The 27,068-nt window shown below is 56.8% G+C and overlaps 1 protein-coding gene across 6 annotated transcripts in view; it reads left to right on the forward strand.

Annotated features, from left to right (window-relative positions):
* Positions 1-27,068, forward strand: part of SEPTIN9 (septin 9) — a 106,649-nt gene that overhangs the window by 49,123 nt on the left and 30,458 nt on the right. Inside the window, exon 1 of one of the 6 annotated variants that reach the window (XM_029056821.2) lies at positions 23,913-23,936. The exons of the other annotated variants lie outside the window; for them this stretch is intronic. The gene's annotated coding sequence lies outside the window, so the exon portion shown is untranslated. Of the gene's footprint in view, positions 1-23,912; positions 23,937-27,068 lie in introns of those variants that run through there. 6 annotated transcript variants of the gene reach the window in all.

Below are 27,068 nucleotides of genomic sequence, written 5' to 3' on the forward strand. Positions count from 1 at the left end.
GGAGACACTAAAATAAAACTGCAGACGGCAGGCGGGGCCCCGGCGGGTGGGGAGGAGGGCACGGGCACCGGCTCCTCCAGCGCGGTGCGGGTTCCCGGCCCCTCGGGCCTGAACCTCGTCCGCCATTCCAGCGAGCTCAAGGACCCCGGCCTCACCCACCCAGCCGGAACCAATGCTTCCATCCCTCTGCGCCATCCCCCGCCGACAACCCGCCGGGCAGGAGAACCGGGCTGCTACGAGCCGACGGGTGCCTCCCTTCTGGGCCAGCCCGGGGCTCCGAGGCCACAGGTGCCTTGCACTGGCAATCAGTTGATGGTATTTATTAAGCACCTCCTGCGTACAGAGCAGTGTAATAAATGCTTGGGCAGCACAATAGAGTTAGTAGACGTGATTCCTGCTCTTAGGGATCTTACAGTCCACTGGGTGCTCTGAAAGAGGGACCTAGGCCCTGGCCCGTGCCCTGGCTGGCCAGCTCCTCTGGACCACTCCGGGCACTCCCAGGCCCCAAGTCGCAGCCCTGCTTTGTTCGCGGTGCCTCGCTGAAGAGGAGGAGGAGGAGCGGCAGAGAGGAGCCCCCTGCCCCAGCTTCCCACCCCCCAATCCCGGGCTCGGGTTACACCAGATGCTGCGGCGCTAAGCCGGGGCCTCCCTGACTCCCTCCCACCCGCCTGGCCCTCCCCGGGCCCTTCGCATTCCCAGCTGCTCCAGCTCAGCCGGACGGACGGGTGGGCGGCCCCGGGGCAGCCTCGAGATGGAGCAGAGCGACGTGGGGGCGAGGCGGGCGGGACGGGGAGGGTTTGGGCCCACCTGCTCGGCTGGTCGTGGGCGGGACACGGGCGTGTGTCTGCCAGGGGGACGGAGGGGATAGTGGGCCCCTGGCCGGCCGGCGGTGAGACCCTGCCACCTCAGGCTGGGTGGCGGTGGCCGGAGGGGGAGAGGCGGTGTGTGTGTGTATATGTGTTTGCGTGTTTGTGTGTCCTTGGCACACTGGGGGGGAAGCCCTGCCCTGCCCTGCCCTGCCCACTGTGACTCAGGAGTTTGGAGACAGACAATGGTCCAGGCAAAGGACACTGCTGCGTTTCTGGGAATCCTCCGCTGCCTTTGTGGATCCCCTAGCCCAGAGCAAGTTTTAGCCCTCTCAACCCCAGAGAGGAAGTGGGGAGACCCAGCCGCCGCCCCTCCTCTGCGGGGGTGGGGGGCACCCAGGGGGCAGGGCACCAACTGGCCAACCCGCGAAGAGCTGATAGCGAAATTGTTCCACAAGGGCCCCCTCACGGAGCCCTCCCCCACCTCCAGGAACGGCGACATCGCACCCTCCCGTCCCCGTTTCAGGGTCCGAGTCGTGGTCCGCCCCTCCGGTTCTTAGCGAGCGAGTCTTCCCCTCTGCCTGCCTTCATTTAGGTCGGGCCTCGTTTCTCTCTGGCCCCCGGTGGGATGTGCCCTTTCCCGTTCGGGGGCGGCAGGGGGTTGGGGCTGAGCAGAGCGGATGACGACGGAGCCTGTTCTGTGCGGAGCCTGTTCTGTGGGCAGATCTCTATCTAGGACTGGAGCCTCAGGTTACTTCCTGTTTTTGATGTCTGGGGTGGTGTTTTCCTGGCTTGGGGGAACCGACTGGGTGAGGATGTGGGGGTCACTTGGGGAGGTGGGAGAGCCCCCCGCCATCTCCTCTACCCACCCTAGCCTCATGCAGAGCGATTTTTTAAATTTCAGCTCCCTGCAGAGGGGCAGTGCCTGATGTGCCCACAGGGGCATGACAGGCATAGTGCTGGCAGGTGGGATGGGCCGGTGGAAGGCACCCCGGGCCGAGGGTCAGGAGACGGGGGTTTTTGGCCCCTAGCTTGCTAGGTGAGCTGGGGCAAATTGCTTGCCCTTTCTAGGCCTCAATTTTCTCGTCTGTGAAGTGGATACAGTAAGCAGAGCAGCCTAGCCGATGGAACCCCAGGGCCGGGAACCACGGGCCCAGGTTCTAGATCCAACTCTGCCCCCCGAAGCCTGCTGTGTGACTTAGGGCACGCCCAACTTGCCCTGTCTTTTTTTTAACCTTCCTCCTGGCTCTGCAACTGGGATGAGGCAGCAACGAGAATAGAGAAGACAGCCACAAACTGTCTTTATTATTGTTTTTTTGAATAATATTTGTTAAGCTCTTACAATGTGCCAGACACTCTACTGAGCACTGGAGTAGATCAAGATAAACAGGTTGGACACAGTCCATGTCCAGCTTAGGGTTCACGGTCTTAACCCCTGTTTTCCAGATGAGGTAACTGAGGGGCAGAGGAGTGAGGTGACATGCCCAAGGTCACACAGCAGACAAGTGGCAGAGCAGGAATTAGAATCCAGGTTCTTCCGATTCCTAGGATAGGGCTCTCTCCACTAGGCCATGCTGCTTCTCACCTGTCTTTCGGCTCCAGGGTCTGAAATAAGAACCGGTTCGCAAAGTAGACATCAGTGTGGTCACGTTCCTCTCCTAAATCCCAGATGACCTCCCCTTCGTCTTCCTCCCGCCGACCCCAACCCCAGAGCCCTCCGAAGCTGAGGTTATCCTTTCCCCCTCATCCTGGCACCTCTCCCTTTTCTCTCTGCACCCATCACCCACCCCCCTCCTTTAGCAGGCGGACCCAGGCACGGCGGAGGCCGTCGAAGGGGCAGGAAATGGTGGACTGATGGAGGTTTTGTGGTGAGGTGAGTTGAAGCTTCCCGGAGTTTGGGTCGCCCAGCTTTGCTCTAGAAAGATGCCAAGCAAATGTTGAGCGGTGATTTCTCCCAGGCAGTCAACAGAGACGGGTTTCTTGCGGCCCTACGGGTGTTTTCCTACCCCGGGATGGACCGGACGGGTCCGGGCCGTCCTGAGGCGGGCTGACTTTTCTACTCCAGAGAGCCGACTGCCTCGCTGGCTGGGAAAAGGGGGGGCTGGTAAACGTGCAGAACGTCCAGCTCAGATTGACGTGCGGGGATTCCAGCAAGCCCCTGGGCCTTTCTGACCTTCCTCTTCCTGGTCCTCCGCCCTAGGCAGAGCCAGCCCTAGGGGGTTGGTGGGGGGAAACACAGTTGAGCGTGGGGGTATTTAGCCGACGGATAGAGATACCTGGTTGAGCGGATGAATGGTCTTATGCCGTGGCCGCCACCCGGGGCTCGTGGTTTGGCTTGACATTCATTCTCTCATTCATTCATTGAGTCGTATTTATTGAATCCTTTCTGTGTGCAGAGCTCTGTACTAAGTGCTTAGGAGAGTATAACAGAACAATAAACAGGGACATTCCCTGCCCACAATGAACTTACCCTCTAGAGGAGGGAGACCGGTGTTAATAGAAATAAATAAATTACAGATGTGTACATAAGCGCTTTGAGGCCGAGATGGGGGAGGAATAAAGGGAGCAAGTCAGGGCGATGCAGAAGGGAGTGGGAGAAAAGGATAGAAGGGCTCAGGCAAGGCCTTTTGGAGGAGATGGACCTTTAATAAGGCTTTGAAGGTGGGGAGAGTAGTCTATCGATTTTGAGGAGGGAGGGCATTCCGGGCCAGAGGCAGGACGTGGGCGAGGGGTTGGCGGTGAGATAGACGAAATCGAGGTACAGTGAGAAGGTTATGTGTGTGGGCTGGGGTGGAGAAGGAGAGTAGTGAGGTGAGGTAGGAGGGGGGCAAGTTGATTGAGTGGGTTAAAGCCAGGGGTGAGGAGTCTTTGCTTGATGTAGAGGTGGATGGGCAACCACGTCCTGAATGTTTTTGTCGAAAAATGATCTGGGCAGCAGAGTGAAGTATGGACTGGATCGGAGAGACCTGCTCCGTCCCGAGACCTGCTCCGTCCCCGACCTCAGCGAGGAGCTTATGGGACTTAACATGTCCTGAGGGGAGCCGGAGATGGGGCAGGTTCCTCTTCCGTGAGGCAGCTGGGCAGGGCAGGCTCGGTGGAGGCTGGACTTCCCCTCTTCCGTATACTTTGCTCTTCTAATGCTAACCTTTTCACTGTACTTCAGTCTCACCCACGTTCTGCCTCTGGCCTGAAACGCCCTCCCTCCTCATAATAATAGTAATAATTGTGTTATTTGTTAAGTACTTCCTGTGTGCCAGGCGCTTTACCAAGCGCTGGGACAGATACAGGCAAATAGGGTTGGACACAGTCCCTGTCCCACGAGGAGCTCACGGTCTTAATCCCCATTTTACAGCTGAGGGAACTGAGGCCCAGAGAAGTGAAGTGACTTACCCACGGTCACACAGCAGACAAGTGGCCGAGCTGGGATTAGAACCCATGACCTTCTGACTCCCAGATCTGTGCTCTATCCACTATGCCAGGCTGCTTCTCACGCTTCTTTACTGTCATCCAAACCTCCCCAATTCCCCCCACTCCCCACAACACAGTGTTCTGCATTTTACTACCTCACCTCCAAACTCACCTCACTCTTCTTTTACTACAACCAGTTTGCACACTTGGCTCCTCTAATGCTAACCTTCTCACTGTATCTCGATCTTGTCTATCTCTTCTCGCTGTATCTCCATCTTGTCTATCTTGCCGCCGACCTCTCACCCATGTCCTGCCTCTGCCCTGGAACGGCCTCCCTCCTCATATCCGACAGACCATCCCTCTCTCCCCCCTGCCCCCAGCCTTCAAAGCTTTACTGAAGGCCCATCTCCTCCAGAAGGCCTTCCCTGTCTAAGCCCTCGTTTCTTCTTCTCCCTCTCCCTTCTGTGTCACCTTGACTTGCTTGCTTTATTTATCCCCCCTCCCAGCCCCACAGCACTTACGTACACATCTGTAACTGTTTATTTTCATTAATGTCTGTCTCCCTCTCTAGACTGAGGGCAGAGAATGCGTCAGTTATATTGTTATGTTGTCCTCTCCCAAGCTCTTAGGCCAGTGCTGTGCACACAGTAAGCACTCAATAAATAGGACTGACCAACACCTCCAGTGCGGTGGAATTGGCTCCACCCCAGCCTCCCCCAGCTAGTTACCAGCGGAGTTCCGGGGCCTTTCCCGGGGACTAGTGGGTGAAGCCCGACGGAAACCCCTCACCAGCAGCTCGCTGGCACTGTTGACTCCAAGCCCCCTCCTACCTCACCTCGCTGCTCCGCTACTGCAGCCCGGCTCACACCTTCTGCTCCCCTAACACCAACCTACCCCCGTACCTCGTTCTCATCTGTCCTCCCTCTGACCCCTTACCCACATCTTCTGCCTGGCCTGGGTTTCCCTCCCCCTTCATATCTAATGTTCCACTGCTCTCCCCACCTTTTGAGCCCTCCTAAAATCACATCTCCACCAAGAGACATTCCCCAACTAAGCCCTCCTTTCCCCTATTTGCCCTTCCTTTTGCGTCACCTATGCACTCAATAATAATAATAATAATGATATTTGTTAAGCCCTTACTATGTGCCAGGCACTGTACTAAGCACTTGGGGCTGTACTCCTCACGTGCCTGATATTCACTCCACCCTCAGTCCCACAGCTCTTATGTACCATAATCTTACATTCTGTCATTTCCCCTCTCAGTAATTTATCTTAGTATCGGTCTCCCCTTGTGGGCTGAGATCGCGCCTACGTACTGTAATGTCTTGTACTCTCCCAACTGCTCAGTGCAATGCTCTGCCACTCATTAGATAAAGTTGATTTTTTTTTTAAAATGGTTTTTGTAAAGTGCTTACTATGCGCCAGGCACTGTACTAACCCCTGGGGGAGATACAAGCTAATCGGGTTGGACATCGTCCGTGTCCCACATGAGATTCATAGTCTCAATCCCCATTTTACAGATGCAAAACTGACGGGATTAGAACACAGGTCCTTCAGACTCTCAGACCTGGGCTCTATCCACTAGGCCACGCTGCTTCTCTGACGGATTGATTGACGCCCCCCAACCCGTTCCATCCCCGTGCCACAGGGACTCCGGACCCGAAGGCTTGGGAAGAACCAGGCGGGTTTGTGACAGGCGCCGGGGTGCTAAATCCCTCCGCCCCTCCGCCCTCCCCGTGTCCAGCTGGCCGAGAGGAAGGACCTTCCTCTGTCCCCTTGGGCCCCTCCCCGCTGGCCCATGGCGCCCGAGAGGACCTCCCTCTGTCCCCTTGGGCCACTCCCCGCTGGCCCATGGCACCAGGGTGCCAAGGCGGGTGCAGGTGATTCCCTCAGCCCCCCTGCTCTCCGCCGTCCCCGTGTCCAGCTGTCCGAGAGGAAGGACCTTCCTCTGTCCCCTCGGGCCCCTCCCCGCTGGCCCAAAGACGGCATGTGGAAGGCAGACGTGCCCCCTGGTGGCAAGACAGGGCTCGCCTCCTCTGACTCCTTCAGTCTCTCCCCTTCCCTCCTTCCCGCTCTCCCGGCCCCCCGAGTCTCCCCGGATTCTCCTTCCCTCTGAGGGCAGGATGCTGCTCGGAGACGGTAGCCCTCTCCCGGATCATTCCCAGTCTTGAGGGAAGTGACAGCAGGCGCTCCGAACTTTCCCTTTCCGAACTTTCGAATGAATGAATAAGTGAATCAATACGAGTGATCGAACGATTATCGTACTGTACTCTGGCCAGCGCTGGCCCAGTGCTTGCACACGGTGAGCGCTCTGTTACCGCCGATCGGTTCAGGGACGTAGTCCGAAAGTGGCCGTGTGCAAAAGTGCTGCAGAGGGTTGTGAGTGCAGAGGTAATAATAATAATGATGGTATTTGTTAAGCGCTTACTACATGCCGAGCACCGTTCCAAGCAGCAGTTTGGATGTGACTGGGAAAGACTTCCCAGAGGAGGTGGGATCGCAAGAGGACTGTGAAGTTGGGGGAGAACTAGGGCCTGGAGGGCTGATAGTCCAGGCAGGAAGCGCGGTGTGACGAAAGAAGCAGTAGAGAAGCAGGGCGGCCTAATGGACAGAGTTCAGGCCTGGGAGTCAAAGACTTTGGGCTCTAATCCCTAGTCTGCCATTTGTCCGCCGTGTAGTCTTGAGCAAGTCATTTCACTTCTTCAGGCCTCAGTTTACCTCATCTAAAACGGGGACGAAGACTTTGAGCCCCATGTGGGACGTGGGCTGTGTCCAACCTGATTACCTTGTCTTCATTCATTCATCCAGTCGCATTTATTGAGCTCTTACTGTGCACAGAACACTGGACTAAGCACTTGGGAAAGTACAATACAACAGTAAACAGTGATATTCCCTGCATTGTATCTACCCATTGCTTAGTGCAGTGCCTGGCAAGTAGTAAGCACTTAACAGATACCATTCAACAACAGCAGCAAAAAAGTGCAGAGGAGGGGGAGGGCTGAGCTGGACCCCGGGTTGCCCAAGCCCTCTCGGATCCGGAGCAGAGATGGCGGAGAAGAAAGAGGTGGGCCGCCGTTAGAGCCGGGTTGGGGAGAGACCAGGGGCCACATGTCCCAGGGAGCTGGGGGGCTGGGGACAGTCTGTGGGCCTGGGGGATGAGGGATCCGGGACCGGACGGACCTAGAGAAGGTAAGAGTCCAGAGCTCCGGCCCCCAGATAAGGAAGGAGGCCGAGGCAGCGTGGAGTGGCCACGAGGAGCCGTTCCCAGTCCCCACCAGCCGGCTGGGAGTCGGACTGCCCCCTGGCAGAGCCGGGCCGGGGGTGGGGCCGGGGAGAGAAGAGGAAGGGACCGGGCGTGGGGGGGAGTCCTTCCCTTCGAAGCGGCTGACACGTTTGGCCTTCATTATTTGTTTCTGAGCAGGATTGAGCCTGGGAGTTGGAAGAGAGGGTGGGCAGGCTGGGGAGCGGGAGGTCAGAAGGACGTCAGAGGGACAGGGCCGGGGGCGGGGGGAGAGAGAGGGAGAAAGAGCCCGGAAGCCCCAGTGTGTGTGTGTGTGTGTAGGCGAGGTAGGGGCCAAACATGAGATCATCTGGAAAGATTGACAACTGCCCTAGGAGTCCCCTGAGGAGGGAGGGGGCCCGGGCTGGGGAGGGGAGGGAGGTTTTTGGGAAGGGAATTTGGTGCTGCTGGAAGAGAGATCCTCAGGCCGGCAGGGTCTGGGAACCCGGCCGGGCAGTGCCGGTCCCAGGGTTCAAGGCTGGTTTGGATCCGGGCCTTGGACGGGAGGGAGCCGGAGGTCTCCCGGGGGATATTTAAACGGCAGACCCTCCTGCGTCTGTGTACATAGGGAGCAATTGGGTTCTGTCCCCAATCCAGCCCCCCTTTATGAGCTTCCAGGGGTGGGGCGTCCGCAGCATTTGTTGGTGATGCCCCTGCCTCATGGGGCCCGGGCGCCACCGGGGCAGGACGTGCTTGCATCTACCGACGGTATATTGTATCGGACTGTCCCCGGCGCTCTGTCCACGGGAAGTGCTCAGGAAAAGCCACTCATCAGTGAGGGGACCCCAAGCCCGGTGGGGCCGTTCCACTCGGAAGGGGGCAGGGGGCATGGCGTGGTAGATGCCTCCCGAATCTCCAGATCCGTGGCCACCTCTCCTCGGGGTTCTGGCTCCCAGGGCCCTGGCTGGGCCACTTTCCTGGGCCTGGTTCTGCTGAGGGAGGGAGGGAGGCCAGGCAGAGAGCACCTTGTTGGTCCCCAGTTCTGGGGACTGCCGAGGTCCTCGAGGGCTGAAGTTTGGGGGCCCCTGGAGGGGAGGTGATGGACAGGAGTACCCCTCAGCCACCACTGCCACCTCACTCCTGTCCCGGGGCGGTTTCCGATTCACTCCTGTCCCCGGATGGAAACTTTCCACCTGCTTCTGCGTCGTCCTGACTCATGGGTAGAAAAGGCTGGGCCGGGCTGGGCCAGGGAGGGAGGACGAGGGCCACTGGGAATGGGCTTCCCGGCCCACGGTAGGGGTCCGCATTTAGAGAGGGGAGCCGGTGAATCCCACCCCTCTCAGCGGAGGCGGAGACCTCCCGAGCCAGGGCTGGGGGAGGGGGTGCTGCCCCCGGCCTGGGAGCCACTGAGTTCTCAGGAGCGGGGGCCTGAGCCAAAAGCAGGGCTGCCATCCTGCCCCCTTGACTCATTCCACACCTACAGGCACGTGCCAGCCAGCCCCACGGGAGCCGCATTTAGCGGTGGCTCTTTCCCAAGCACCTAGTACAGTGCTCTGCACAAAAAGCCCAACAAACACCATAAAAAAAGAAGGGTGAGGAATCACTTACTCACACTTCCTGCTGCTGCTCTCGGTTCTGTGGGCCTGAGTCAGGGAGACAGTGCAGGCTGCTGCTGCTTCTCTCAGCTGAACCCCAGATCCCCCTACACCCAGGTCTGGGGGCCAACCCGTCTAGGAACGCCAACCCCGGGAGGGCAGAGCATCTTGGGCTCGGTGCCCCAGCTCCGTCCCGGGGAGACGAGATCCCAGGTGCAGCCCAGCTCTGGGAGATGGGCACCTTGGGGGGTGCTTGGAGATCTGGGTAGTGCCCAAGAGCAGGCCGGTTTAGTTTAGGTGGTTACGGTGGTTATCAATCAATCAGTATCAGTTGAGCGCTTACTTTGTGCAGAGCTCTGTACTAAGCGCTTTGGAGAGCGTCATACAACAGAGTTGGCAGACACATTCCCTGCCCACAGTGAGCTGACAGACTAGAGGGGAGCACTTACTGTCCGCTAAGCACTGTGCTGAGCCCTGGTGGGGTGACAAGGTAACTAGATCAGAAACCATCCCGGTCCAACATTGAGGTTCGGAGTTTAAAGAAGGGCAGCAAGACTTTTATTCCCATTTTACAGATGGTGAAACTGAGGCCCAGAGATGTTAAGTGGCTTGCCTGAGAAGGACCAGAAGTGGGACCGGAACCCAAAACTCCGGACTCCCGGCCCCGTTGGCTCCCCACCCCTGGGCCCGCCTGCCCTGTCAGAGAGTCCGTCCGTCAGGGAGTCTGTCGGGGAAGGACAGGCCGGCCCCGGCCAGCTGCTAGGCCGTGGGAGAGTTGTTCTGCGGAGGAGGCAGGAAAGGGCAGGGCCGGCCACGCCCCCCCGCCCCCCTTCCCCGCCAGCCTGTGCCCCCCAGGCCTTCAGCTCAGCAGGTTGAACCCCGGGGGTGGTGGGGGGCAGGAAGCGGTGGGCTGTTGACTCAGGAGGGCGGAACTCTTTCCCTCCCGCTCCCGCCCCGGCCGGGGGCCATGGCCACAGCAGCCGGGCTGCCAATGGTACCTCCCCTCTCCCCTGCCCTTCCGGCCCACGCCCACCGGGCAGGAGGGAAGAGGGACGGGGGAGGAGGGCAAGTGCCGGCCTCTAGCCGGCCCCGTTCCCTCTGCTGCTTTCCCATCGGTCTTCCTGATCGGGACGTGGCTCAGGCCTGGCGTCCCACCGGCCGAGGCTGCCGCTCTCTTGGCAGGAGGAGGGGGCGGAGGAGGGGGCAGCGGAGGTGCCAGAGCACCTTGGGAGGGCCCTGGGAGAATCTCCCGATGGTGGGGGGTAGGCCTCACCTTGAATAGCCCAGTGCCCCATCTTTTTCGTTTTCCAATGACATTTAAGTGGTAGTTATATATGCCAAGCACCAAAGTGGGACCTGGTCCCCGACCCACCCAGGGCTCTCGTTCCAAGTGGACACTTAGACTAACCCACCATCGACAGGCCCGGCCCTGCAGGGACAATCTGGTGACCGACTGTTCTACCCCCGGCCGTGGGTAGGGCATCGGACGCCCCTTCCGGTCTGCCGTTTTCCCGGGCAGCTCCCCCTCCGCCGAATCCCACGGCTCGGAAGCAGGGCCCGTGCTCACCCGCTCCCAGAACGGGAATGCCGACAACTCTGGAGCAAGTTGGGGAGTCAGAGACTGCCCCCCCCCCGACACCAGGGACACAGGCAACGGCTCTTGAGATTCCACATGGTTTCCTGAGGAACCCCTGTGGGTTGTCAGTCACGTTTTGGGGTGGGCTCAGGGTGTCCGCAGCCTGGCTACCCCACAGCCGAGGGAAGCGCTTCCTGTAGCTGCCGGAAAGGCCGGGGTGCCACCCGGCTGTGGGATCAAGCGGATCCGTGTTTAGACAAACTCTGGTTGAACTCGCTTCCTCTTGCCTCCGAGCCTGCTGGGAATTGGAACCGGGTTTGGGGCGGAGGGCAGGGAATGACCTCATTGCTGTGGGGATGGAGGGGGGTTGTCTGGTCTCCCCTGGTCTCAGCCCTTGGGGGGCAGCTCCCCCATCCCCAGGCACCAGACGGGGCTCTGGTGGGAGACCACTGGAGGCCTCTTGGGCCAGTTGGCCTCAAGCCAAGAGGCTGACCGGAGAGTCTGGAGCCCCCGGCAGGTGAGGTCTGATCTGGCTCCCCTCGTCTTGTCTTTCTTGGGCAGGGCTGAGAGCACCGCGCAAAGTTGAGAAGGAGATACTGGGACCGGGAAGTTTTCTGGAGAACAAGGGGGAAAACGGGCTATCGTTGCAGTGAGAGGGATGACGACGAGGCCGAATTCAGACTGTCCTAACTAACCACGACTGGAGAAGGGGATCCACCTTCCTCGAAGGCCCTTGAAGCGTGGGAGAGGCCTCCGTGTCTGTCTTGGCTGGGTTAGTGGCCAGCCCACCCCGAGGCAGGAAGACGGGGAGATTGACCCCTGAGGAATGTCAAATTTGTGATTATTCCCGGTTCCCGGGGACTTGAGGAAGCCCAATGGGATTGGCAGAGAAGGGGAAGGAGAGCCAGAGGACGGATCACGCGAGAGAGCCAAGCCTTCCTTCGGCCCGAAGGATGCTGCCCAAGGGGAGGGTGCGTCCGAGAGAGCGAGCCCCTCTCCCTCCCTGCCCGCGGGGGTACAGCCTGGCCGCCGTGGGGTGAGGGCCACTCAGATGCCAGCGGTTTAGTCATGGGGCCGGTTCTGGAGTGACACCAAAGGGCAAGAGAGGAGGCGGGAGGGAAATGAGCTCAGAGAGGGGATGGGGGGGGTGTCCCCAGGAGGATTCTGCTGCCACCGACCAAGGCAGAGTCCCCTTCCCCCTCGCTCTCGGTCATAGGAAAGAAGAAAGGGTCCAGTCGGCCCCTCAGTGGAGAGTGTCAAACCACGGGTTCCTGTGGGGTTTTTCTGGGTGCCAACTCTGTTGCGCTGTACTCTCCCAACCACTCCGTGTGCAGTGCTCCACACATAGTAAGCACTCAATAGATGTCATTGATGATGATGATGATGATGCAGGCCTCTGATGCTCGGATCTCCCCCGAATTTTCTCTTTTCCTCTGCCCCCCTCCCTGCAGACTAGAGGACGGGCCTTTAGTTTCTCTCTCTCTCTCTCACACACCCACTCTCTCTCTCTCACACACACACACTCACTCTTGGATTCCCTGTGTATGGTCCTAATTAAGGTCTTCCGCTCGCTGAGGCCCCACTGGGGGAGGGGAGACCCTCGTCTCTCTGCCTACGAGCTGAGTTTCAGGGACCACTGGCCCAATTTGTCTCCTTGCTGCACTGCAGGAAGGGTCCAGCGATTGTGGGCCGGGGGTGTGAATGGAGTTGTTTGTGAGAGTGTTTGAGGGGCGAAATATGTGTTTGTGTTAAGGAGGAGGTGCTGGCCAGGGGCTGTGAATGAGAACGCGCGGGAGGGTGTGGGTGTGTTATCCACGCTGGGACTCAGAGAATTTCGTTCAGTGGATTGATTAAGCTCTGACTGTCCGGAGGGTCTGCAAGCTGGCTGCTTGGCTTCGGTTTTTAAGGTAAATCTGGAGCCCTTTGAGTCACCGAGAAGTTCCAAGTAACACCACTGGCCCTGAAGCCACAGCTGCCATACCTGAAGGAAGGGGGGAAGAAATACCACAGGAAGTGGTTGGGGCATCCGGTCCTCCTCCAAACACACATACAGTCATCACCTGATAGGAGGGAGAGTGTGAGGGGGTGTGAAGTGGGGAGAAAGCTGGGAGGAGAGGCAAGGTGAGAGCTGAGGCTGCCCGATTCCCATCCCCTTGTCTCGGAGTCCCTGCCACAGACGGGCAATCGGACAGACAGCACCAGGGAGGGCTGAGAAGCTCCGGGGCCTGTTCTCCTTAAGTCCCGGTGACCCAATCTGGGCATGGGGAGGAAGAGGCTATGATGCACAGGTGTAAGCGCAGCCCCCGCCTTCCTCTGCCGCTCCTGGATTTCTGCCCATTTTTAAAAAAATGGTATTTGTTAAGCGCTTACTTTTTGCCAGGCACTGTACCAAGTGCTGGGGTAGATCCTAGCTAATCAGGTTGGACGCAGTCCTTGTCCCACGTGGGGCTCACAGTCTTCATCCCCATTTTACAGATGAGGTCACTGAGGCATGGAGAAGTGAACCGACTTGGGCAAGATCACACAGCAGGCAAGTGGCCAAGCTGGGATGAGGACCCAGGACCGGGCTCTATCCACTAGGCCACGCTGCTTCCCTGTCCAACTGCTTTCCCGCCCCACCACACGCACAAATACACAGATCACCTTGCAGTGCCTGAGGAGGGAGAAGGCTGCAGGAAGTCCGAGTCAATGAAAGAGTTAATTATGTCTCCTCTTCCTCCGCCTCCTTCCTCTTTCCCCTCCTTCTCTCTGGGAAGGGAAGGGGGGCAGCAACAGAGAGCAGAGGAAGGGGGCGGGGTTGCCTTGTGCAGAACAGAAAGGAGCTTTTTCCACCGAGGTGGCTTGGAGCCGTCCCGAATATTTAATTTCACCAACTTCTGCAGACCAGCTGTTCTGAGGAAGAACAGAAGGTGGAGGGACGAGGAGGGAGATATGGGATTAATTGTAGGCTTGAGCTGCACCAGAAAGTCAGCTTGTTCTCTCTCCTAGGGGCTAAGGCCCTCCCTAAAACCCAAGACCCAGCTCCGGGGCAAGGGGGAGAGAGGGAGAAGGTGGGGGTTGGGATTCCTTGCCAGTCATTTCCCAAGGACTTTGACTTCCCCTTTCCATGTAGCCCTCCCTGTCCCCCAAAAAACCCAAACCAGAATCACTGGCAGTCTTCTCCTCCTGCTCCTGCTCCTCCTGCTCCAAACCAAGGAAGAGCAGTCATTCAGCCCAGGACCGCATCATCGACAATGCCGTCTCGGCTTCCGGAAGCACCCTTCTTCCAAAAGTTCAGTGGGCTTTTCTCAAATTCGATCCCACTTTTCCTGCTGGGTGGGAAGGGATGAGTCGTCTCCATTTTGCAGATAGAGAAAAGGAGCCCCGAGAGGTAAAGCAGCCTGACCCGTGTCACACAGCAGGGTCTTGGCGTAGCCAAATGTGGCAGCAGCCTTCAGTCAGTATTTATTGAGTGCTTATTTTGTGCAGAGCACTGGACTAAGTGCCTGCGAAAGGACAGTGCACCGGAGTTGGTAGACACGTTCTCAAGGATCTCACAGTCCACAGGGCATCTCAGAGCACCCATTTCCCCCAGCTTCCTGGGGAGGATAGAGGTCTCTGTCAGCCCCTTACAAGCCATCTCCCTCCTCAGCTTCTCTCTGTAATACTACTACTAATAATAATTTTGATATCTAAGGGCTTATTCTGTGCCATGCACTCTGCTGAGCCCTGGGGTAGGATATGAGATGATCAGATCGGACACAGTCCTTACCCCACACGGGACTCCCAGTCTAAGAGGGAGGGATATGGTGTAGTTTATCCCCATTTTACAGATGAGGAAATGGAGAAACCAAGTGACTTGCTCAAGGTCACCCAGCAGGCAAACAGCATGAAGCACCGTGGCCCAGTGGGTAGACTGCAAGCCTGGGAGTTAGAAGGACTTGGCTTCTAACCCCTGCTCTGCCGCTTGAAGAAGTCACTTCACTTCTCTGTGCCTCAGTTACCTTAACTATAAAATGGAGATTGACTGTGAACCCCAAGTGGGATATGGACTGTGTCCAACCTGATTATCTTGTCTCTACCCCAGCGCTTAGTACAGTGTCTGGCACATAGCAAGCACCTCACAAATAGACATATTACAAAAAAGAAGGGGGGGGGGGCGGTAGGCAAGAGGAAGAGTCAGGATTAGAACCCAGGTTTCCTGACTCCCAGTTCAGCGCTCTTTCCACTAGGCTGCGCTGCTTCTCTTTCCACTAAGGGATGGGCCCACAGGGGACAGGGAGCCAGTGTCCAGTGGTCAGTTGGTCTTCTACTGTCACTGTTGCCCCCAAATCGGCCCCCGACTCAGCCCTGTGGTTTCCATAGCAATGCCCCCGCTTTCCCCCCCGGGACTCCCGGAAGATGCGGGGGCCTCTCCCTGGAAAGACTGCACATTCACGGGCCGTTCTCGGACAGGCCTGTCAGGAGGAAAATCTCAGCCAGACAGATGGCAGCTGGGTCTTGGACGGGAGCCCCCCTTCTCCCCCCTACCCCGGACAGGGAGATCCCGGGCCGGCCCTAACCGTCCGACCCATCGCCTTCAGCTCCCATCCTTTCCTGGTCCTCCTTTGGTGCTGGCTCAGCTCCTGTTGTGTGTAGAGCACTGTACTGAACACCTTAAAGAGGATAACAGAAGTCAAATGCTCTGTCCCTGCCCCTCTAAGGGGCTTAGAGTTAGGTAGAGGAGGAGGACGGACCAAAAGGATTGACCAATAGCAGGAGAAAGGACAAGTGTAAAATGTCTTTAGATGCCTTTCCGAAAGCCCACCTTCTCCAGGAGGCCTTCCCTGATTAATCTCTCATCTTCCCACTCCGAATCCCCTGCCCACCCCCGACTGCCGCTCAAACACTTCCTCATCACCCAAGCCCTTGGATACTCACCCCTTCCTCCACCCGCCCTTTCCACTCTGGCAGCAGTTATAGACATATCTTTACTCTAGTGCTTAATATGGTGCTCAGCACATATCCAGCGCTTAGAATAGTGCTTGGCTCATAGTAAGCGCTTAACAAACACTATCATTAGTATTAAGTGCTTAAGTACCCCAGTTATGGTTCTCTCTACTCTCTGTTGCTTCCTCTGCCCTGTACTTTAGTGTCTGTTTCCCCAGCTAGATGGCAAGGCCATTGAGGGGAGGGATTATGTCTTAAAACACAATATTACTAGACTCCCCCAAGCGCTCTGGGCAATCACTGGTATTTACTGAGCGCCTGGTAACAGAGTACTGTACTGGGCACTAGGGAGAATCCAACTGAAGTAAAAGACCTGGCAGTAATAATGATATTTACTGGATGCCTACTGCATGCAATGCACTCAGCTACTAATGGTGATGATGATAATAATAATGATAGTAGTACTTAAGTGCTTACTGTGAGGCAGAGTGGCCTAGTGGAAAGAAGAAGGGCCTGGGAGTCGGAGGATCTGGGTTCTAATCTTGGCTTTGTCACCTGTTTGATGTATGACCTTAGGCAAGTCACTTAACTTCTCTGGGCCTCAGTTACCTCTTCTGCAAAATTCATTCATTCATTCAATAGTATTTATTGAGCGCTTACTATGTGCAGAGCACTGTACTAAGCGCTTGGGATGAACAAGTCGGCAACAGATAGAGACAGTCCCTGCCTGACGGGCTTACGGTCTAATCGGGGGAGACGGACAGACAAGAACAAGGGCACTAAACAGCGTCAAGGAGAAGAACATCTCGTAAAAACAATGGCAACTAAATAGAATCGAGGTGATGTACAATTCATTAACAAAATAAATAGGGTAACGAAAATATATACAGTTGAGCGGACGAGTACAGTGCTGTGGGGATGGGAAGGGAGAGGTGGAGGAGCAGAGGGAAAAGGGGAAAATGAGGCTTTAGCTGCGGAGAGGTAAAGGGGGGATGGCAGAGGGAGTAGAGGGGGAAGAGGAGCTCAGTCTGGGAACGCCTCTCGGAGGAGGTGATTTTTAAGTAAGGTTTTGAAGAGGGAAAGAGAATCAGTTTGGCGGAGGTGAGGAGGGAGGGCGTTCCGGGACCGCGGGAGGACGTGACCCGGGGGGTCGACGGCGGGATAGGCGAGACGAGGACGGTGAGGAGGTGGGCGGCGAGGAGCGGAGCGTGCGGGGTGGGCGGTAGAAAGAGAGAAGGGAGGAGAGGTAGGAAGGGGCAAGGTGATGGAGAGCCTCGAAGCCTAGAGTGAGGAGTTTTTGTTTGGAGCGGAGGTCGATAGGCAACCACTGGAGTTGTTTAAGAAGGGGAGTGACATGCCCAGATCGTTTCTGCAGGAAGATGAGCCGGGCAGCGGAGTGAAGAATAGACCGGAGCGGGGCGAGAGAGGAGGAAGGGAGGTCAGAGAGAAGGCTGACACAGTAGTCTAGCCGGGATATAACGAGAGCCCGTAATAGTAAGGTAGCCGTTTGGGTGGAGAGGAAAGGGCGGATTCAATAAGTGTTCCCTCTCCTGCTTAGACTTGTGTGCCCCATTTGGGATCTGATTATCTTGTATTTACCCCAGCACTTAGTACAGTGCTTGCCATTTAGTAAGTGCTTAACAGATACCACCATTATTATGTCAAGCCCTGTCATGAGCCCCAGGGTGGTAGAAGATAACGAGGGCAGCATGTCTGCCTGTTCCTGTCCCACATGGGGTTCACAGGTTAACTAGGGAGTAGGATTTCATCTCCATTTTACAAAGAAGGAAACTGAGACATAGAGAAGTGAACTGACTTACCCAAGGTCACCCAGCAGACAAATTGGAGGAGCTGGGATTAGAACCCAGGTCCTCTGCCAGGCCTGGGCTCTGTCCACCAGGCCACACTGCTTCCCTTTTGACCAGGGAAGGCAAAGCTTTGTATCAAGTGCTTGGAAAAGTGCAACAGACGCAAAACACAGAGTGTTTTTTTTTACCCTCAAGGAGCTTACCGCCTAATTGTAACACTTAGGGGGAATATGGGGTCCTGAGACTGGGGGCAGGGGGGCGCGGTGGGGGTTGCTGTTCGATCCCAGATCAACTCCTCCTCACCCGCCCTCTCCCCCAGGCCCAGGGCCACAGCCCCGTGAGGTGGGGGTGTTTTTTGGCCGCTGACTGGAGCCAGCTGCTGCCGCATCCTGTGTGCAGGGCCTTGGGCCCCCGCTCAGCTGGAGGGGAGCCCGTCCGCCAGCCCAACCTCCTCCTCTCCGGCTCACAGCCGCCCGCCCCGGCAAGGGCTCTTGGGGCAGCTGGTGGGGGAGGGAGCAGGGAGGATGCGGGAGAGATATGGATCTATTCAAACTGCACTAGTACTAGTGATTCTGGCAATACCAGCTGGTTCTCAGCCCCAACCAGGGCAGAGGGGATTGCAGGAGACCCGCATGCCCTGGAGGTCCACCACCACCTCTGGACTCGGACCTCCAGCCGGAAGCAGGGCCCTGCCTCGGGATGTGCACGAGCAGGGCCGAGCCCTGGGAAGGGTCTGGAGTAAACTGGGGATCTGGGTCACCCCTGGCCTGAAGCTCCCCAAGGGTCCAGCTCAGGCCTACTGGGCAATCGAGTCCACTACTAGACCAGACCTGGGTGGGCTAGGGAACCGGACCCAACCCATGGGGTGGAATTGGGTGAGTCCCGGGCCTGGCTAAGGGTCACCCCACGGGAGGATCAAGCTCGGCTGGCTTCGGAAGTCCCGAGGAAGGGGTGAGGGTCCTTAAAATGGCCTGCTGAAAGGGAAATTGGGATGAGATAGTCAATCAACCCATGAATAGTTTTTCCTCTATTCTGGGTTGAACCCCCAACTGAGAGCTTGGGAGAAGACAAGAGAGGTAGGAGATACCATCCCTGCCCTCAAGGAGCTTCCAATCTAGCTGGGGAGATGGACCCTAAAAATAGGGAGAGGAAGCTAGCGAATAGAACTCGGGCCTGGGAGTTGAAGGACCTGGGTTCTAATCCTGGTTTCGACCCTTGTCTGCCGTGTGACCTTGGGCAGGTCACTTCCCTTCCCTGGGCCTCTGTTACCTCATCTGCAAAATGGGGATTAAGACTGTGAGCCCCATGTGGGACTGGGATTGTGTCCAACATGATTAGCTTCTATCTCCCCTAGTGCTCAGTACAGTGCGTGGCTCTGTAAGACTGTAAGCTGTAGACTGTCAGCTCATTATGGGCAGTGAATGTGTCTACTAATTCTGTTATATTGGACTCTCCCAAGCACTTAGTACAGTGTTCATAGTAAGCGCTCGGTAAATATTATTAAATACCATTGATTGGCGTATAGTAAACGTCTAACAAATTCCATTTAAAAAAAGGAAATAAATAAGTGGTCGGGGGGGGCGTCTACAGGAAGATATCCTCAGGGACCCGGGGAGCCCTCGGCCTGACTGGGCGGCCGCCAAGCGGGGACCACCGCTCCCCCTGCCAAGCCAGTTTGTTCCCCCGGCGACGCTCTCGGCACGAGGGTCTGGACCGCCCGCTCCGGCTGATGGAAGCCAGACGTGGCCCAGCTGCCCCTGCCTCCACCCGCCTTGAGGGGGGGCATCCCCAGGAGGCCCCCATCGCTCTTGGAAGTTTCAGGGTCGCATTCCATGCCTGCCCAGAGCCCCGTCCTGCCGAGATTTATGAAGCCTCTCTCTCTGTTTGGAGGGTGGAGGTGGGGCGTGCAGCTCCGGCTCTCCGGTCCGGCTCCGTCCAGCTCTGTCCGACCAGCGAGCAGCCTCGCCCCAGCACAGTTCTGGTCTCAACCTGGACCCCTTAAGGCTTTTTTTGGCTCACACCCACCAAAACCCCAAATCTGCCAGTCTAGCCAGTAAGCTCACTGTAGGCAGGGAATGTGTTTTGTTTATTGTTCTGTTGTACTCTCCCAAGAGATTACGGCAGCGCTCTGCCCACAGTATGTGTTCAATAAATGCGATTGTCTGACTGACTGACTCGTTTGGGACTCTGCTTGTCGAAGTCCTGATCCAGAGCAGCTTAGCCGGTCGATCCCTCTCCTGGGGCAGCCGGGGACCCGAAGGGTGTGAACCCCCGGAGCCCTGCAAGCAGACGGATGCAGGACACACCCTCTCCCCTTTTCCCCACCCCCCTTGGCTCTCCTTCTCTCCCTCGGAGAGCTGTGCCCTGGGGAAGCCCTCCCCGGGCTGCTTTCCATCCCTTGGATCCTCTCAGCAAACACCCTTGAGTGGGAGTCCCAAATTTGCAGCTTAACTATCTTGCATCAGAATTTCCACAGGCTTTTAATCAGCAAAGCATGGTATTTATTTTGGTTGGTGCCCCCCCACTCACATGCCCCCGACCTCCATCGTACCTTTTTTTAAAATCGTATTTGTTAAGTGCTTACTATGTGCCAGGCACTGTACTAAGCGCTGGGGTAGATCAAACTAATCAGATTGGACACGATCCCTGTCCCACATGGGACTTACAGTCCTCACAGTCTTAATCCTCATTTTATGGATGAGGAAACTGAGGCCCAGAGAAGTGAAGTGATTTGCCTAAGGTCGCTCAGCTGGCTGATGGTAGGTGGAGCATGGGCTAGAATCCAGGGTGTCCTGACTTGCAGTTTCCAGCTGTTTTCACTAGTCCATGCTCACACACTCCCAACCCCCCTCCCTCCACCCCCAGCTGTGCTCCCTCTGGGGTCCAGAGGAGCCAGTGGTCAGGTAAATCCATTCTAGGCAGCATCGACAATCATGCTCAGATGATTGTGATGAGGTCTTGGCAAGCTGGGGTGAAGCACCCCTCTTGGGCCTGTGCACAGTCCCCCTGGATAGAACCAACCCCCCATTCCCCACACTTTGAGGCAGAGGTCCTACCCCTTTCACTCATTCATTCATTAAATCGTATTTATTAGACTTACTGTGTGCAGAGCACTGTACCAAGCGCTTGGAAAGTACAATTCAGCAACAAATAGAGACAATCCCTACCCACTGGGCTCACAGTCTAGGAGGGGGGAGGCAGACAATAAAGGGGACAGGCATCAATAGCATCAATGTAAATTGAATTATAGATATATACACATCATTAATAAAATAGAGTAATATGTACTTATATACACAAGTCTTATGGGGTAGGGAGGAGGGTGTAGAGCAGAGGGAGGGAGTAGGGGTGATGAAAAGGTGGGCTCAGTCCGGGAAGGCCTCCTGGAGGAGGTGAGCTTTCAGTAGGGCTTTGAAAGGGGGAAGTGTGCTTTCCCTGGCCTGGGACTCCCCCTCCCCTTCAGATGCCCCGGCTCTCCCAACTTCAGCCTCCTGCAATCTCCTCTCTCCTCTCCTCCCCAGGGCTACTGCCCCCAACCTGTGTCCTTAGTATCTAAGGTCTAACTAACAAATAACTTGTATCTACCCCAGCACTTAGAACAGTTATTCACCCACAGTAAGGGCTTAACAAGTACTATAATAATCAGTCAATCAATTAGCAGACTGCCACTTGTCTGCTGTGTGGCCTTGGGTAAGTCATTTAACCTCTCTGGTCCTCAGTGAGCTCATCTGTAAAATGGGGATTAAGACTGTTTGACTCATAGGGGATAGGGACTGTGTCCAACCTTGTTATCTCTCCCAGTGCTCAGTACAGTGTCTGGCACATACTAAGTGCGTAAGTACTATTAAAAAACAAATTAAAAAACCCACTGCCCTTATCCTTCCGCCTGCACAGAGTTGCATCCCCTCCCCACCTTCAGAGCCTTCTTAGAAACAGCTTTTTCTTTCCTTGAGAAGTCCCTGCCCTTCCTCTTGTCATCCTATCAGCCACCCTCAGCACTAATGGAAAAATGGGTGTATTTATTTCATTTATCCATTTGCTTACCCATCTCTTGCTTACTTTGATTATCAGTTTTCCCTATTTTTCATCTTGCGCCCATTGTGTGTTCGCTGCCTGTGTCTGCCTCCCCCATTTGATTGTAAGCTTCTTAAGGACAGGGACCCCCATCCATTGTATGCTATCAAGTCCCCTAGTACAGACCTCGGGCTTGTAGTAGGTGCTCAGTTAGTACTGGTGAAGGACTGGCCAACTGTGGGAGGAAGGTTGTCTAGGGTTGGGTGAGGTGGACAATTCCCTATGGGACAGTTCCCCCCCCCCCGCTTCTGCCCAGCCCTGCAGCACTGAATTTGGTAGTCAGGGAATCGACTGCTGGGAGTTTCTAGACCAGCAAGGGGCAGTTCTCATTTCCAGATCCTTGGGGGTGGGGTGGCAATTATATCGGGGGAAATCATCATATCGGTGGAAAGCACGCACAGACGTCTCACACTGAGACATGAAACTCCGGGGGCGACAAACCAGGGACACTCCAGACTGTAGAGTGTCGTTTCCTTATTATTGTTATTTTTTTTTAGTCACTTAGCTATGTGTCAAGCACTGTTCTAGTGCTGGGGTTGATACAAGTTAATCAGTTTAGACACAATCCCTGTCCCACATGGGGCTCACAGTCGATGAAGGAAGAAGAACAGGAATTGAACCCTCCTTCTTTACAGTCGAGAAAACTAAGGCACAGTGAAGTGAAGTGACCCAAAGTGTCCCAGCAAGCAGTGGGCAGAGCCGGGATGAGAACCCAGGGCCACTGATTCCCAGGCCGTTGCCCTTTCCACTAGGCCATGCTGCTCCTTGTGGGCAGGGGTCCGTCTACCAGCTCCGTGGTATTGTCCTCTCCCAAGTGCTTACTGCAGTACTCTGCTGCCCGCAGTAAGTGCTCAGTCAGCTCCATCGATTGAGGAAGTGAAAGATCGAACTTTGAGGAGCCGAACCTCCTCGGGTCCAGCCGGAAGATGCTGTCCTGCCCCTTTGGGCCTTTGCAGCCTTAAGGACTGGACTCTATGGAAGGAAGTGATGGGAGGGGAGGCCTGGGAAGTCTTAAGTGAGCTCAGGGATCCCGCTCTAGCCCCACTGACGCCCTGCTGGGTGACCTTGGTTGTCACCGACCCTCCCTGGGCCTCAGTTTCTCCCACTGTAAATGTGGGTGATACCCACCCTCCCTCCCCCTTGGATTGTGAGCAACTGGGTCCCATCTGATTGTCTCACCTTGACACCCCCCCCCACACACACACTTAAAACTGGAGTTTCTAATGGAGAAGGTAGGCAGTTGGGGTCGGGGGGTCAGGTGGAAGGACACCGGGTTGGGCCAGGAGGTGAGGTCGGGGGGGGATTCCGCTGCCGGATTACTGTTATCTCAGAGCCCTCCCTTCCCCCATTCAACCCCGGGTCGGGGTCAGGGGACGGAACTGAGCTCCACATGGGGCGGGAGCCGGTGGGAAAGCAGTGTACCCTAGTGTATAGAGCATGGGCCCCAGAGTCAGAGGACCCCAGCTTCTAATCCCGGCTCTGGTGTACTCGGTGACCCTGGACGAGTCATTTCACATCCCGTGCTTCACTTCCCTCATCTGTAAAATGGGGTTGAAGGCTGTGAGCCCCTTGTGAGACAGGGACTGTGCCCAAACTGATAATAATGGTACTTGTTAAGCACTTTACTATGTGCCAAGCACTGTTCTAAGCGCTGGGCTAGATAAAGGGTAGTCAGTCCTTGTCCCACATAGGGTTCATCCCCGTTATATAGATGAGGTAACTGAGGTCCAGAGAAGCCCAAGAACAGGCATGCGGCAGAGGGGAGAATAGAACCCATGACCTTCTGACTCCCAGCCATGTGCTCTATCCATTGAGCCCCGTCGCTTCGGTATTAGCTTGCGTCCACCCCAGCGCTTAGTACAGTGCGCATTGCTCAGTGGAAAGAGCCTGGGCTTGGAAGTCAGAGGTCATGGGTTCGAATCCCAGCTCTGCCACTTGTCAGCTGTGTAACTGTTGGCAAGTCACTTCACTTCTCTGTGCCTCAGTTCCCTCATCTGTAAAATGGGGATGAAGACAGTGAGCCTCACGTGGGATAACCTGATAACCCTGTATCTACCCCAGCACTTAGAACAGTGCTCTGCACATAGTAAGCGCTTAACAAATACCAACATTATTATCACCTAGTACGACCTTAATAGATACCGTTTTTGCGTGTGTGTGTTTTTTAAAAAGGCGGGCGGATGGGAGAGTGGGGGGGGGGGGGTGATGGGTCGGTTTTGGGCGCTAGCTCTCGGGCAGGCGGCCTTCCAGGTGAACAGCTTTTCGTCTGCTGCGGGCTTGAGGGTGGGGGGGGGTCTCTCCCCGCCCCCTATTTGGGCCGGGGAAGATTTGGGGGGGTGGGAGGGGGTGGGCCCGCTGGGGAGCCACAAAGCCCCCTTTGGTGGCGGGCTGGGCCTGGGCCCACGTGACCCGGGCCCACGTGAGGGGGCGGGGGGCAGGGGGCGGGTCCGGGCCGGGGGCGGGTGGGGGGCGGCCCCTCGCTCCCTCCCTCCCTCCCTCCCTCCAACGTCTCCCGCAGGATCCCGAGCTGCAGCGGGCCGGGTGAGTCCCCCCCGCCGCCTTTGTTCTTCGCTCCCGCAGCTGGTCCTCGCCGCGACCTCGGGCGGAGGGGGGCGGGGGGCGTCCGGGGGTCCGGGCCAGGGACCTGGGGGGGGGGGGCTCGGAGCGAGCCGCCAGACGGTGGGAGAGCCCCCCGACCCCCTACCCCCATCCCGGGGGCGGCCCGGGGGGCTTGCTCGGTCCTTGCGGCCTTGGCCGCCGCCGGGCCCAAAGAAAGGGGCTTTGTGCGCCCCCGGACACCTCTCTCTAAATATTTGGCCACCCGGACTCGGACGTTTGATTTCTCCTCCCGGATCTTCCTTCCTCCTCCTCCTCCCTTCCCGGGGGGTCGGAAGCTCCCTCGCCCCTCTCCAGTTTTCGTTCTTTTTAACGGAGAAAAGCCGCGCTTAGCAGCCCGCATTCCGCCGGTGGGATGAAAGGTTCGCCCCTAAGGGAGATGGGGGGCGGGGTGGGGGGGGTTTAAACCCGGACCCTCGTAACCGATTTGTTGCTGAATTGTACTTTCCAAGCGCTTAGTACAGTGCTCCGCACACATCGCTCAATGAATGGAGTTGACGGGGGCTGCCCAGTTGTAGCGCAGTGGCTGAATTGTGCTTTCCAAGCGCTTAGTACAGTGCTCCGCACACAGTCGGCGCTCAATGAATGGAGTCGATGGGGGCTGCTCAATTGTAGCCTTATTGCTGAATTGTACTATCCAAGCGTTTAGTACAGTGCCCTGCACACAGAAAGCGCTCACTGAATGGAGTTGACGGGGGATGCCCAGTTGTAGCTCAGTTGCTGAATTGTACTTTCCAAGCGCTTAGTACAGTGCTCTGCACACAGTCAGCGCTCAGTAAATGCGATCGAATGAATGAATGAATACGATCAGATGAATGAATGAACCAAGAAAAACCAAGAGGACGCGAGCCCTGTGGGCAACCTTTGTTTCTTCCCCCTCGCCCGCCCTCTGAAAACTTTGGAAGTCGGGTGATGGGCAGGAGGACTTAGAGGGTCCTGAGGGGGGAAGGAGGAGTGTGCCCGGGAGGCGAAAGTAACCTTGGGCGAGGGTGGCACTACCTTACCTGCTCCCTCCACCATCGCCATGTGCGGTGGGTCACACTGGGGCTGAGACGTTGTGGAGCGGGTCCTGGGGACCCGGGCTTTCCGAGGCTCCCAGCCCAGGATGGAGCCATGGCGGGGACCGGGCCCAGGAGCCTCACTTTGTACCCAAAAATGCAGCCTGGGAGGCGGGTTCGCCCACGCCATCTGCTCCCGAAATGCCAGCCTGCGTTGAAGCCCGCGTTGTGACTCACTGTCACTATGCGCCCGGTGACTGGAACCCCCCACTCCCCGAAGGAAGAAGTCCCAATGCTTTCCCTTTGTCGAGGGATAAAGTGAACGGCCAGTAGGTGCCGGGGACGAAGGGGCGAGGGGGTGCCCCTCCCGGGACCAGATCTTTCCTGAAAGATGGTCGCCCGCACCCGAAGTGGTGGGAGCGCTAACAGGGGGACCCTGAGGGTCTGTTTGGCGGCGATCCGGCAGGATTCGGTTTGGCATCAAGTGGCACGGCTGGTGCAAGTTGGCACGGGGATTGGAGAGCCAAGAGGGAGAGATGAAAACCCCAACCACCTATTAGGAACTCAGCGCTTCCCGCCCCAAAGGACGCCGATTGTTGCTTGTCCCTGAACCTTCATGGGGCACAAATACAATGTGTATATTTGAAACCGGGCCCCTCTTTTTCTCAACCGAAGCCATCTTGGCTTAACTCCCTACAAGCCCCTCTACCCCTTTTGTATTCTCCCAAGTGCTTAGTCCAGTGCTCTGCACATAGTAAACGCTCAATAAGTTCCACTGATTGATTGATTGGATTAAGCTCAGTGGTGAGAGGATTGACCGCTGGGAAGTCAGTCCCCCAGTTTCTAGCCGGCCCGTCCCCCGGCCTTCTAGGGCACCCGGCCCGTCCCCCGGCCTTCTAGGGCACCGGACACTGCCTTGCCCGGTGTCTCTTCAGGCCCCAACGTTGTGCAAGGCACCTGTGTTCGCTGGGCCCCTCAAGGCCCTGGCCCTGGGGCAGGTGGATTGGGGGGCGGGGTGGGGAACTTCCCCCACCCTCCCTCAACGACTCTCTGGGTTCCTCTTCCTTCATGTCCCTATGATGCCCACAAGCTACTTACGGTCCATTTCGTGGGTCGTCCCAGGGGCACTTGGGATTCTTTAGTGCCGGCCAGATGCACCCCATTAACCTCCCCCACACCCCAAACGGTCTGGTGGATCAAACCCTCCCCACCCCCTCCAAGTTTCGGTTGGGCACAGTAACCTTCACTTCCTGTTCTGAAACGCTTGGCTGTTCAGCAGCTGTGGGGTCAGGGTGGGCCGGGCCGTGTTTCCCGGGGAGAAGACAAAAGTCTTGCCCCTCTGAGTGTTCTCCCCTTCAATGTGCCCCCTCGCCCCCTCCTCGTCAATCCACCTTTCTACAGTGTCAGGTCTCTCGTCTCTGAAGTCAGTTTTTATTTTTGTGCCGGGGTTTGTTGTTTTTTTTTTAAAGGAACTAAACACTTGCTACTTCAGAGGTTCCATCTTCTTTGCCAAAAGGGCATTTTAGGGGTAGATACAGTAAGAAAGGGGAGTCCCATCTCAGGCTCTCCTGCACGTTCCAGTCCAGTCTCCTCCCATCTCTTGAGTCCATGACCAGCTCTGTCGTCCCCCCCCTCCACCCCCACAAGTCCTGCAGCAACCGGGGCTCAGTGAGGCTTCCCTGGGGGCACTCATGAAAGGAGAGGAAGCTATGTGGTTCGTCGGGTTTATTCTGCTGTTTGGGTAGACAGGTGCTCAATACAGTGCCTGATTTGAGATGGATTGCTTCCCAGTCTTTGGAGGTGGGGCAGCTTCAAGCCGAGGGCTTTTCTGAAGGAGGCAGTGTGACCCAGTGGAAAGAAGACAGCCCTGGGAGTCTGGAGACCTGGGTTCTAGTCCCAACTCTTCTCCTGGCCTGCTACGTGACCTTGGGTAAGTCCCTTAACGTTGCTAGGCCTCAGGTTTCTCATCTGTAAAATGGGGATGTTACTCATTTTAGACACGAGCCCCTTGTGGGATGCGGACTGCATTTGCTCCGATTTAGTATCTACCCCAGCGTTC

Source organism: Ornithorhynchus anatinus, unplaced genomic scaffold (genome assembly GCF_004115215.2).
Source record: "Ornithorhynchus anatinus isolate Pmale09 unplaced genomic scaffold, mOrnAna1.pri.v4 scaffold_264_arrow_ctg1, whole genome shotgun sequence".
NCBI classification, from domain to species: Eukaryota; Metazoa; Chordata; class Mammalia; order Monotremata; family Ornithorhynchidae; genus Ornithorhynchus; species Ornithorhynchus anatinus.